Genomic DNA, 13575 nt, shown 5'->3' on the forward strand with positions numbered 1-13575 from the left:
CATTTTTTGGAAATTTTGAGCAGTTTGGAGAACCGGCAAATACCACCTCTGGCTGGCCCCAGAGTGGGGTAGGAATGGAGATTTTGCAATATCCTTCCCCAGGAGTGGGGAGGGAATGGAGAGTTTGCAGTATCCTTCCCCTACTGTTATGTATGTATACATTTTGTGCGGGAGATTTGAATGATAGAATGTTTGTGATTGGTTAACGGTTATTTCAGAACTGAATATAAGGAGGGCTGTTGCCTGTGTTTCTTTGCTGAAGTCTCACCCTGAATTAAAGAGCTTGCTTGTGCCTCTCGTTATTCCCGTGCTACAACATTGGCGACGAAGGTGGGATTGAGGCCACAAGAAGCAAAGCAAAAAGAGCTTTGAGTTTCAGCCAGGGTGACGAGTGAACTACGGAGACATACAGCGATGTCTGCCTATGTTCTGCCAAAACCCTCTGACCCGACCCAAGAGAAATGGGGGTCGTATCTAACCAGGTTCTAGTGTTCCCTGGAAGCAAGTGAGATGCAAGGTCTCTTGGCAAATTGGAAAAGAGCTCTCTTCCTGAGCCACTGCAGGCCAGACGTTTTCGAGATGGCTGAATCTCTCTGCGAACCTACACCGGTTCAGACGGTCCCCTGGGACATCCTGCAAGCAAATCTGAGAGCCCACTACGCTCCTGTTCCTTCGAAGTTTGTACAACGCTACGAGCTCCGGCAACGAGTACAAAAAGAAGGAGAACCGGTCAGCGCATACGTGGCTACCCTTTGAAAAGCCGCAACGCATTGCGACTACTGGGATCTTGATGACGCACTCCTTGAACAGTTGATTTGTGGCGTTAGAGACACTCGTTTACAGAGGTGCCTGCTTGCAAAGCCAGATTTGACATTAGCCGGTGCGCTTGACGAAGCAAGAGCACACGAAGCGTCCACTAAGGCTTCCAAAGCGCTACAACATCCACAGTCGGGTAAAGATGCCCCAAAGTCAACACCTGTTCATCGAGAGGAGGCGCAGACCAGTACGGAAGAAGAATCAGATGAGGACGTTTTCCACACTGACAAAAAGAAGGGTGAGCAAAGTTGTCGCTGAGAAAACTGCTCGAGTTGCAGTGGGGCTCACGAGAGACAGTCCTGTAAATATCGAGACGCCATTTGCAGGCGATGTGAAAAAAAGGGCCATCTGGCTAGAGTCTGTAGAGCTCAATTTCGTAGAAATAACAAGTCACGTGACCACAATGACCAATCAGAACCGACACGTTCAAATCAGCCAACCAAAGATGGCGGCGTGAGAAAATGGCGCGAAAATCAAAAGCGAGACACTTACAGCATGAGAATCAGCCAAGCCAGCATGTCTGTAGAGGAAAAGGTCTACACCAGAGTAGAGATTGAAGGGAGACCATGCGACATGGAGATCGATACCAGGTCTGCCCTGTCAATCATGTCCTGGGCAACGCTTAAGTCACTTCTACCGAAGTTCCAGAGAAACCAGCTATCACGGCAACGAGTTCGCCTCCTCGACTACCATGGAAACTGAGTTCCTGTGGAAGGCATGGGCACATTCCGGTTCACCTACGTTGAGTTCCAAAAAGAGCTTCCCCTGACGATCATCAACAAATTGCTACCAAGCCTCCTGGGCCTAGGTTGGTTTCGAGCCCTTGGCATGGGCTTCACAGGTGTCCACAGCCTCGGCGGACCGTCTCTAAAGGACAGCCTCCTGCATGAGTTCCAGGACGTTTTTGGAGAATTGCTAGGCAAGTACATGGGGACCCCTATTTCTTTTAACCTAGACCCTAACGTAGCCCAGATTAGGTTAAAGGCAAGACAAGTACCATTTGCCTTAAAACCAAAAATAGACGCAGAGCTTGACAAACTGATTAAGCAAGGGGTGCTGGTCCCTGTAGATCACGCTAAGTGGGAAACCCCAATAGTCACGCCAGTCAAGTCAGATGGATCAATCAGAATCTGCGCTGATTATAAATGTACGATCAATAAGGCGCTCCAACAGAGCGCGTACCCAGTCCCGATCGTCCATCATTTGCTTCATTCCCTGGGCCCTGGCAAGATATTCGCTAAATTAGACCTTGCGCAGGAGTACCAGCAGCTGCCGGTAGATGACGCTACGGCAGAATCGCAGACTATAGTAATGCATAGAGGTGCGTTCAAATGCACTAGACTTCAGTTTGGGGTTAGCATTGCACCAGGGCTTTTCCAAAGCACCATGGAGCACCTACTACAAGGACTCCCGGGGGTTGTACCCTATTTTGACGATGTCCTTATTAGTGTCCAGAATGAGGCGCAGCTTGGAGAAAGAGTTAGGCAAGTGCTCACCAGATTTAGAGAAGCAGGACTAAAAGTTAAAAAGACTAAAAGTAAAATTGCAGTACCGTGTACTGCAGCTGTTTCTGTTAAGGGAGTGGGGGGTGCTTGATTGCTAATTACCGGATGTATGTTTAAGGGGTTGAGTTTTTGTTAAATAGCGCTGTGGTGTGGTTACACCCAGCGCTGACTTTGAACCAAAACACCGACTTGTACTTTACTTTTGACTGCAAGCTTATCATTGCCAAAGTAAACCCTGAGTCTCTGTGCGTTACTGGTGATTATTTCCTATCGCAGTTCTGAACGAACGACAAGCCGAGAGAAAGTCAGCGGTCTCAATGCAGTGTGTGTGGAGCCCCTCTATCCACTTCCCTTAATGAAGGACCTGTTAGCTGCTCTAGCCACCGGTCGTATCTTTACGAAACTCGACCTACGCGAAGCGTATTATAGGATACGAATCAAACCAGGGGATGAGTGGAAAACAACATTCAATTGTCCCTTGGGAAGCTATCAGTTCCAGGTCATGCCGTTCGGACTACAGGGTGCCCCTGCGGTGTTCATGCAGTTCATCAATGAGGTGCTGCATGAACATCTGTACAGGGGTGTCCTTGTATATTTGGATGACATCTTAATTTACACGCAAACTGAAGAGGAACATATATCTCTGGTCCGACAGGTCTTAGACAAATTATTAGCTGCTAGGCTGTACGTGAAACTATCCAAATGTGAGTTTCACAAAAAGAGGATAGATTATCTAGGCTATAGAATATCAGAGAGCGACGTGGCTGTAGGAGCAGTACTCCTACAAAGAACACAGCAGGGAGGGTTACAACCTTGTGCCTATACGTCTAAAAAATTAACCACGACAGAGCGGGCATGGGCGATCTGGGAAAAAGAGGCATTTGCGGTCCGTTGGGCATTGATGACATGGCGACATCTCTTGGAGGGGGCGTCTCATCCTTTTGAGGTATGGACGGACCATAAAAACTTAGAAGCCTTACAAACGCCCAGGCGACTATCTCCCAAACAGGTAAGGTGGGCACAATATTTCCAGCGTTTCTCTTTCCGGCTGCGGTATGTTCCTGCTGGGAAAAACTTCCTGGCTGATGCGCTGTCCCGGATGCCACAGTATAATAGCAAGCGAGAGGAAGTGATAGAACCTCTAATTGCACCTTCCCAAACCCTGTTAAGACTTACAGAAGTAGATGGTCACTTACGTACCGAGTTTAAAACAGCTTTACAACAGGATCAGTGGGTAATCCAAAACCCCTCTATGGTTAGCTATAATGATGGAATAGCGTGGAGGGAAAATAGAATATATGTTCCAGAACGTTTACGGAACGTAGTATTATGCAGGTGCCATGATGCCAAATCAGCAGGCCATTTTGGGTACTTAAAAACTCTACACCTTGTGAGGAGGCAATTCTGGTGGCCACGAATGCGTAAGGACATAGAAACATACGTAAAAGGTTGCACAACCTGTGCAACCGCCAAACCCTGGTCTGGACGACCGTTAGGACTATTACAGACAGTCGCGAATCCTAGCAGGCCTTGGGAGGAGATCGCTATGGATTTCATAGTCGATCTCCCCCCTAGCCATGGCCACACTGTAATTTGGACGGTGGTAGATCTGTTTTCAAAACAGGCCCACTTTGTGCCATGTAAAAGCATACCATCCGCGCGACAATTAACCGAACTCTTTTTGCAACATATCTATCGTCTCCATGGAGCACCTAAGAGGATTATATCCGACCGCGGTGTTCAATTCACCTCTAAGTTTTGGAGACGATTTGTCCGTTTAATTGGGTCCTCTCAAGGGTTAAGTTCAGCATTCCACCCGAGCACTAACGGGGCGGCTGAACGAGCCAATGCCATGGTCGAAAGATATATCAGATGCTACGTTTCTTACCAGCAGACGAATTGGTCAGGACTCCTGCCTTTCGCCGAAGTGGCATATAACAACATACCCCACCGTAGTACTGGGTTCTCCCCTTTCCAGGTAATATATGGCCGAGAGTTTTCAGCCATTCCAGAGTTAGATCCCATTATGACAGACGGTGACACGCCACATGGTTGGGCCGATAAAATTAGTCATGTATGGCCAAGTGTAAAAACAGCATTACAAAAGGCAGCAGACGAGTACAAAAAATATGCAGACAAGAAAAGAGCTGATCCAAAACCATTCCGGATAGGAGACAAAGTATACTTATCTACGAAATACCTTAAACTCCGACTGCCCAGTAAAAAATTAGGACCTAAATATATAGGACCATTTCCCATAACACAAGTCATCAATCCCGTAACCGTAGCTCTTAAACTTCCCCCTCTGTTCAGTAGGATACATCCCGTATTCCATAGCAGTTTGCTGAAACCGGTGACGATAGAAAGGCCAGGTACCTCGACTACTCCACCGGGTCCCGTGCATACCAACCAATATGAGATAGACCGAATATTGGACTCCAGGGTTCGTAGGGGGATGTTACAATATCTTGTGCGGTGGAAAGGATACCCGGTAACACAGGCCTCGTGGGTGGCAGCACCCGATGTTCACGCTGCCCGATTGATACAACGGTTCCATCGGAAATACCCAGACAAACCTAATGCAGGATCGTAACAGTGACTAACATTTGTATGCTTTCTATTTATAGGTGAGCTCCTGGTAGGGGGGCCGCCTGTCGAGTCCTACCGGAGCTCGCCATCGATGGGGGGTGTGGGAGACGGAGGAGCGGAGATAAGCAGCTGCAGAGAACACACAAACAGTTCCTGGATATCAGCATTCCTGCATAGCAGGGCGATGATTGATGACGTTGCCGGGCCTCTCTGATTCTGCTGTCCTCACTGCTCTGGCTGCAGCTGTTTCTGTTAAGGGAGTGGGGGGTGCTTGATTGCTAATCACCGGATGTATGTTTAAGGGGTTGAGTTTTTGTTAAATAGCGCTGTGGTGTGGTTACACCCAGCGCTGACTTTGAACCAAAACACCGACTTGTACTTTACTTTTGACTGCAAGCTTATCATTGCCAAAGTAAACCCTGATTCTCTGTGCGTTACTGGTGATTATTTCCTATCGCAGTTCTGAATGAACGACAAGCCGAGATACCGTCTGTAGAATTTCTGGGCTACCAAATTGACGGCACGGGCATACACTCCACAGAGAGCAAAGTAAGGGCCATCCAAAATGCACCCACACCAAAGTTGAAGACCGAACTGCAGGCATTTCTGGGACTTCTGAACTTTTATACTATGTTCCTTAAGGACAAGGCTACCATTGCGGAACCATTACACAGATTGTTAGGAAAAAACTTTCCTTGGGTTTGGGGCAAGACTGAAGCGGCTGCGTTTAAGGCTGTCAAAAAACTTTTGTCGGAAGACAGTTTTCTAATTCAATACAATTCGGAATTGCCGCTTGTTCTTGTCTGCGATGCGTCCCCTTTTGGAGTGGGGACTGTAATTGGAGTGGGCGCTGTATTGAGCCATAGACTACCGAATGGGTTAGAGGCGCCCATTGCATATTACTCTCGCACCCTGTCCAGTGCAGAACGAAATTACAGCCAGCTGGACAGGGAAGCCTTAGTGGCTGTGGCGGGGGTCAAAAAATTTCACGAATATTTGTTTTGAGCCAGGCTAAGATTCGATATTGGGATAAAACTCAAATATTAGAAATCCAAATCTTTGGTCAAGACAGAAGTGCCTCTCCCGTGCCACGGTGCTGAAATGACAAATGGTATTTGACGTAGGTACAGAATTGTAGAAGGGCAAACTGACCCTAAACAGATACATTCTGTTGTTTAATGTTTATTGCATCCCAAATGTCATGCATATCCCTGGATAAGGGGTGCTGCTTCCTTATTGCCCTTGAGGCGTCTTCTAGCCTCTTATCTCCTTTTGTTATGTCTTGAGCTCCGGAGCTGAAAGCCTGAGCCTGTGGGAATCAGGCTGTTATGTCTTTCCTAGAGATAGATTAAAGGGTAACTTTTACGTGTGAAATGTTGCATTCTTTGTAATAACTTTGTCTTTATACTGTATAAATATCTGGTTGAAATCATCCATCTTTGTTCAAACTTTTGGGGTCTTAGGACTGTTTGAACCTTTGCGCAAATAAAAAAACCTTTCCTGCACTGAAGAGCTTGTCCTAGTCCGTTATTTTTCCTACAACAGCTGGCGACTCCGCCGGGACTGGGTGCAAGGCGATATTTCGCTGAGGACCGTTTTGACCCCTCGGGACCATCGGGAGGTCGCTCCTGAACATTCTCCAGGCGCCACAGAGATACATCTCTGGGAGACAGCCGCGATAACCCGGTGGGCCCGACGGTGCTCTGATCGAGTCCAAGAACCCTGCGGTGCAGGAAAGGTGGTCTGAACAAATTCCTGGCCAGGAATCTACGGAGTGGGAGCGTTTTAAGTAAGTATATTGTAAAAGAATTGTACCTGCTTCATTTGAAAGCAGAAGGAGGGAATTGATCACTCCCTCGGACTCGGGGTAGGCTACCCTAATGAAGTCCATGTCAGGTTGTGTGGGTGGTTAAGCCATTGCATTTCTCATTAGTGGCTGTGAGTTTCCGGGGCTATGAGTCGGCGGCAGTGTGATAGAAGGGATGGGGTTCAGAGCGTGCCAAATACTCCGTTGGCATGAATGTTAAAAGGTTTTGACAAGTATTTTAGCAACCCTTCCTATCCGAAAGGATCAAAGGAACAATTAAAATTCTTATGTAAATATGTGTGGCCAAAAGGGGAGATGGGCTGACCCCCTCCCCCTCAGCGATGGTTAAGGGAAGAAACAGTGGATAAGTTGTGGGGAGTGATTGTAGTGAATCAGGATAAATATCCTGATCAATTTCAATATATTGATCAATGGGTAAGAGCCCTGTTGAAAAAAGCTGAGGATTTATTGCAATGTAGGGCTGAAACAGTCGGGTTATGTGTATCTGAGCAGGCAGGAAAAGTAAGGGGGCTGCTGGAGGGAGCGGAGGAGGAAATCAGAGGCGTATGAGTGATCCTGGCGTGAAGTCAAAAGTCAGGGGGAGTCATTCGCCTAGAGGTAGCAGTCAGAGTGAGGGAGAGGAGGATGATGATGATGATGAGGATGAGGATTTGGAGGCTGTGGGGGCTGTAGGTGGAGAAGAAAGAGCACGGATGAATAAAAAGGCTGATTTGTTGGCAGGAGAACTGCGAAGTGGGATGCAAAGGAGTTTTTCTCCCCCCCCCCTTCCTTTGGAGGGGAGAAAGAAGAAAAGAGATGCTTTTAAAACTTTTTTTTCCTTTCTGGTGTTTGTCTTGTTTTTTTTAAACAAAATAGGCTGTACACCGCCCTGAGTCTTTTGGGAGAAGGGTGGTATAGAAATAAAATTATTTGGGAAAAAGGAATTACTTGGGAAAAGGAAGGCCCAAGACAGATGGTGAGAAGTTGAGGGATGAGAAGAGCGGATTTTGGGTCAGGGATGCGTGGGCAGTTTGCAGGAAGAAGGGGAGAACGAGGAATGAGAGGCGGCTTGAATAGAGGATTTGGACAAAGAGGCTTGGAAGAACCCCCACCTGAGCCGTTGGTTACAATGAGGATAGGGGGCCAGCAGACAACATTTTTAGTGGATACAGGAGCAGGTAGATCAGTTGTAAATAAGCAAATTGCAGCCCCTGGATCACGTAAAATCCAGGTCCAGGGGGGTATCAGGGCAAGCCATGGGGCGGCAGGTCTTGAAATCAGAGATGTGTGATTTTAAGGAAGCTGAAATCCAGCATGAATTTTTGTACATTTCTGAGTGCCCTATTCCATTGCTAGGCAGGGATATGCTGAGCAAATTAGGGGCAACAATTTCTTTTGATGAAGATAGTTAGAGAATGACCATAAGGCATTCTCCGGAGAAGATTTGGAGGTTGTTTGATGTGCGCTGAGGATAACCTGCCGGGTTTTGCAGCTCGCCACCCTCCAGTGGGGGTGGAACTAAAACCTGGAGTGGAGTCTGTGAGTATGAGGCAGTGTCCCGTTTTTTGGGAAGCTATTTGTGCTATTTATGAAAGCATTCAGAGATTTGGAGGTGGGGTTTTTGGTGCTTATTTAGTCCTCCTGGAATACTCCAATTATCCCAATTAAATAGTTAGATGGGTCTTACAGCCCGGGGCACGGTAACTTTACACCCGGCCGTGTTGAATCCATATACCCTGTTAAGTTTAATTCCACCCCGGGCTGAGTGGTTTTCTGTTATTGATTTAAGGGATGCATTCTTTACAATTCCCATTCACCCCATAAGCCAGCCACTGTTTGCATTTTGAGTGGGTGAACCCTTACACAGGAATGAAAATGCAATATACCGGGACTTGGCTGTCTCGGGGATTTAGGACCTCCCCCACATTGTTTGGAATAGCGGTAGCTAGAGACTTACAGTATTATGTGCCTCAACAACCAGGAGACACAATACTGTAATATGTTGATGATGTTTGGATCAACAGGACTGACAGAGGATTTATGATGGGAGAATACTAAGATGAATGCACGATGATGTTAGATTTGTTACTAGAGTGTGGTTATTGGGTATCAAGAAAGAAAGCTCAATTGGTGAAAAGGAGAGTTGGATATTTGGGATACAATATAGGGGTCATCGAGCTTTAGGACCAGAGCAGAAAAGGGCGGTCCTAATGCTGGTAGAACCCCGAACAAAAAAAACAACTGAGAAGTTTTTTTAGGACTAGCTAGCTTTTGCTGTAATTGGATGGGGAGGGGGCCGAAAAGCTGGCCCCACTGTTTGAAGGTGCTGGCTGCAAGTGCAGGATTGATTCAGAATTGTAATAAACTTACTTTTTCTTGTCCTATACTCATGCACTCCCCTCATGAGGAGCAGTCTGTGTTGGATACTAAGGGACATTTGTGGATTAGTGGGCAAAGGCTGACAAAATATTATGCAATTAGGGGTGAGAATCCATAGGTGTGTCTGGTGGTGTCTAACCGATTAAATCCAGCAACTTTGTTGCCTACGGAGTCTGTTTCATGATTGTTTACAGGTTTGGAGTTTATTCTACCCGACCATGTAAATATGGTAAAATAAGGTAAATATGTATGTTAGGTGGCCTGATTTAGGTCATAAAGGGGGGGGGGGGTTGGAATATGGAGATGGTACAAGAACTTAATAAGCAAATTGAGAGATTCCAACAATATGTGATGGAATAAGTACCCCCTAGATTAGTAACTTAATGTCACTCATTTGAACCTGGGGACCAGGTGGGAGATGGAAGGGATCTTTTATTGGTGTTATGACTTCTCCACTTGCTATTAAGATTGCAGAATCAAAATCATGGATCCATCGGACATGAGTCAAGGCAGCAGCTGACACCGGCTGGAAAGTGTCCGTGGATGAACAACATCCAACAAAACTGACATTTGAATATGTTTAAAGAAAGCTTTTGTATTCTATATATAGGTTACCTTGATGTATATCTGCTGATGTAACCCGCTGTAAGCTAAAAAGAGGATGGAGCACCTGCTCTCTTGGATTGGTCCGGAACTTGGATCCTGACAAGAGATTGGAGATCATTGCGGATCCATGTGGGAGGCAAATTGGGTGTGGGCACTTTGAGTAATTGGGGTAGTAGCTTTATTGATTATTGTGTTTTACAGATATAAGCAATGGTTTTATGGACAACCAGGGCCCATTTGATTTCTCAGTCGTTCCGATTTCTAATATTTCCCCACCCGGCTGCGGAGTGTGAACCTCTTACAGATGAAAGAAGTCCCTGCTTAGGACACCCTGGAAGCTGCCTTTTGATGCAAAAGAACGAAAAAGAGAATTTTCTTTAAATGTGTTGGTTTTGTAATTGTGGGTGTGAGTGTTGTTGTTGCACTCACTGTATTGATTGTGTTTTATGTATAAGCTGTAAGGTAGAGGGGGACGTGAAAATTATAGAGGAGGTGCTAGTATATTATTTGGTAATAAATCTTGAACCCTTGTAATATTATCTGAATTGGAAAAGCTGCATATACCTGAAATTCCTAGTCATGTAACAAATACCTTTGTCAAATTAGCCGGAGACATAGCCCACACTCTGAATGTATCGAATTGTTTTGTTTGTGGAGGAACTAACATGGGAGAAAAATGGCCATGGGAAGCCCAGGAATTAAATTATTCCAAAGTTTTAGAAATGGATTATAAAGGTAATCTGTCATATAATAAGGGTAAGGATGGAGACTGGACCTTGACTACTAGTCTGGTAGGGAATGTTTGCTTTCAGAGAAAAATTGTGCCAGGCTGTCATCAGGTGGGAAACCTCATATGTACAGGAAAATGGGAAAGTAAGGTATGGTGGTCAGGAGCTAATGCCACAGAGGGAACTGATGAAATGGCCCTGTTTAAAGTAAATGGGTTATCCTTTTTAAAGGATCCAGATAATCAGACCCTTGAATGGCTGGCTCCTGATGGACTATACTGGATATGTGGTAAGATGGCATATGGGGTCCTACCAAAATCTTGGTGTGGAGCTTGGGTCCTGGGAATAATTGGACCAGGATTCTTTTTGCTTCCCCTTAAAACCCGACAGGTGTTAGGTGTCCCGGTATATGATGAGGTGGGAAATTTAAGACAGAGAAGACATGTAGACACATCTGCAATAGGGAAGGTTAGGGTTGGAGGTAACCAACGTAGTTGGGGAAGTGAAGAATGGCCTGCAGAACGAATTATTGAGGTTTATGGACCGGCTACATGGGCGGAGGATGGCATGTATGGCTATCAAACCCCTATATACATTCTGAACCATTTAATTCGTCTGCAAGTTGTGGTTGAAATCATCACCAATGAGACTGTAAAAGGTCTTACTCAATTAGCTAGGGAAAGTGTCAAATCAAGGACATATATTATGCAGAATAGGTTAGCTTTAGATTATTTGTTAGCCAAGGAAGGAGGGGTATGTGGACTAATTGCTGTATAGAAGTTGATGAAAGCGGAAAGGTTATTAAGGAAATAACAGACAAAATGGTTAAAATAGCTCATGTGTCAGTCCAGACTTGGAAAGGCCTTAATTTACAGGATATGTTTTCAGGATGGTGGCCAAAGTTACCTGGCCTGCAGGCCATCTTTGGCCTGGTAGGATTAATAGCTGCAAGGGTGTCTTTTTCTCCCGTGTATTTTACCTTTGTTTGTTAAACTATCTCTAAAAGTCTATCCTTGCTGGTGGGACGTAAGACAACTGCTCAGGTGATGGCTATGTGGGATTACAAATGGCTCCAGCAGGAAGAGGACCTATGGTGTGACTCGTCTGGATAAACAGATGAGTCACAAAGGGGGGTATGAGCCAGGCTAAGATTCGATATTGGGATAAAACTCAAATATTAGAAATCCAAATCTTTGGTCAAGACAGAAGTGCCTCTCCCGTGCCACGGTGCTGAAATGACAAATGGTATTTGACGTAGGTACAGAATTGTAGAAGGGCAAACTGACCCTAAACAGATACATTCTGTTGTTTAATGTTTATTGCATCCCAAATGTCATGCATATCCCTGGATAAGGGGTGCTGCTTCCTTATTGCCCTTGAGGCGTCTTCTAGCCTCTTATCTCCTTTTGTTATGTCTTGAGCTCCGGAGCTGAAAGCCTGAGCCTGTGGGAATCAGGCTGTTATGTCTTTCCTAGAGATAGATTAAAGGGTAACTTTTACGTGTGAAATGTTGCATTCTTCGTAATAACTTTGTCTTTATACTGTATAAATATCTGGTTGAAATCATCCATCTTTGTTCAAACTTTTGGGGTCTTAGGACTGTTTGAACCTTTGCGCAAATAAAAAAACCTTTCCTGCACTGAAGAGCTTGTCCTAGTCCGTTATTTTTCCTACAACAGTTTGGCCGGACTTTTGAACTGGTAACGGACCATCAACCATTGTTGGGACTTTTGGCTGGCGACAAACCAACCCCGACCACTCTTTCCCCCCGGATGACCAGGTGGTCTATTTTCTTGGCCGCTTATTCGTATCGACTATTCCACCGACTGGGCCAGACTCTGGGCCATGCTGACGCCCTCAGCCGATGCCCATTGCCTGATTTGTTGGAAAACCCGACGCTGGAAGCCCCTGTCTTGTTGCTTGATGCTGTATCCCTGGGGCCTATCTCGTCTGGCGAGGTGGCAAGGGCATCTACCAAAGACACTGTTATTCGAACTGTTATGGGCTGGGTCATGAGAGGGTGGCCAACTACGGTGGACAGTGGGGAATTTCAAGTATTTTTTGCTAAAAAGAACGAATTGTCTACGCTTGGTGGCTGTTTATTGTGGGGCGATAGGGTGGTCATTCCCTCACGGTTGAGGCATCGGGTTTTAGAACTGCTACATGAGGGGCACCCTGGTATAGTCAGAATGAAGGGTCTGGCTCGGAGTTATGTGTGATGGCCACACTCGACCAGGATGTCACGGAATGGGTTGGAAAATGCAGGCCGTGCCAGGAGTCCCGGCCGGATCCTCCTGTAGCTCCTGTTAGAGAGTGGGAGAAGCCTAAGAGACCATGGGGGAGGATTTATATAGATTTTGCAGGGCCATTCCATGGGCAGAATTTTCTAATAATTCTTGACGCCTTTTCCAAATGGTTGGAAATAGCCCTAATGCCGTCAAGCACTTCCAAGGCGGTAATCAAGGTCCTCAGGAAGCTATTCGCAACCCACGGGTTACCAGACACCCTGATATCAGATAACGGGCCCCAATTCACGGCGACACAGTTTGAAAGCTACCTGGCCGAGTTAGGAATAAGACACGCATTGTCAGCTCCATTTCATCCGGCTTCTAATGGCCTTGTGGAGAGATTCGTAAGAACAACCAAAGAAGCTCTCTCCTGACTCGATGCGGGGGACTGGCAAGCCAGAATCGATCAATTCTTAACAATACAACATGCCATCCCTTCCTTGCTTCGGCCTTGCCTACCATTGCCATATTTCTCTTAACAAATGAACCCAGGGTAATGTGTCTGTTTAGGTAGACTGATCAAAACTCTGCATCTGTTTTCCACTGAAAGGCAGTATATTAAAATCTGCTTGCACTCTTCAAGCCTGGGCAGAGGTAATCCAATCTGCTTTGAAGGCTTGATCCAGACTCCAGCAGTAGACTAATCTACACTGGCTCACTCCAGAAGGAATCTGACCTGGTTCATTGACTGGTTCCAGAGTAGCCATGTTAAACAGCTGCTTCTGCTTCCTTTTTTTCTGTTTCTTTTATAGAAAATACACATAGTGGCATATTTTTTTAGTTTTCAGCAGGATGCAATGAACTAAGCAGGCATCATAGAGCATTAGGAAGGAACAAGTTTGTCAAATCTCTTTTAA

Source organism: Pantherophis guttatus, chromosome 1 (genome assembly GCF_059756535.1).
Source record: "Pantherophis guttatus breed Tessera chromosome 1, ASM5975653v1, whole genome shotgun sequence".
Lineage (NCBI taxonomy): Eukaryota > Metazoa > Chordata > Lepidosauria > Squamata > Colubridae > Pantherophis > Pantherophis guttatus.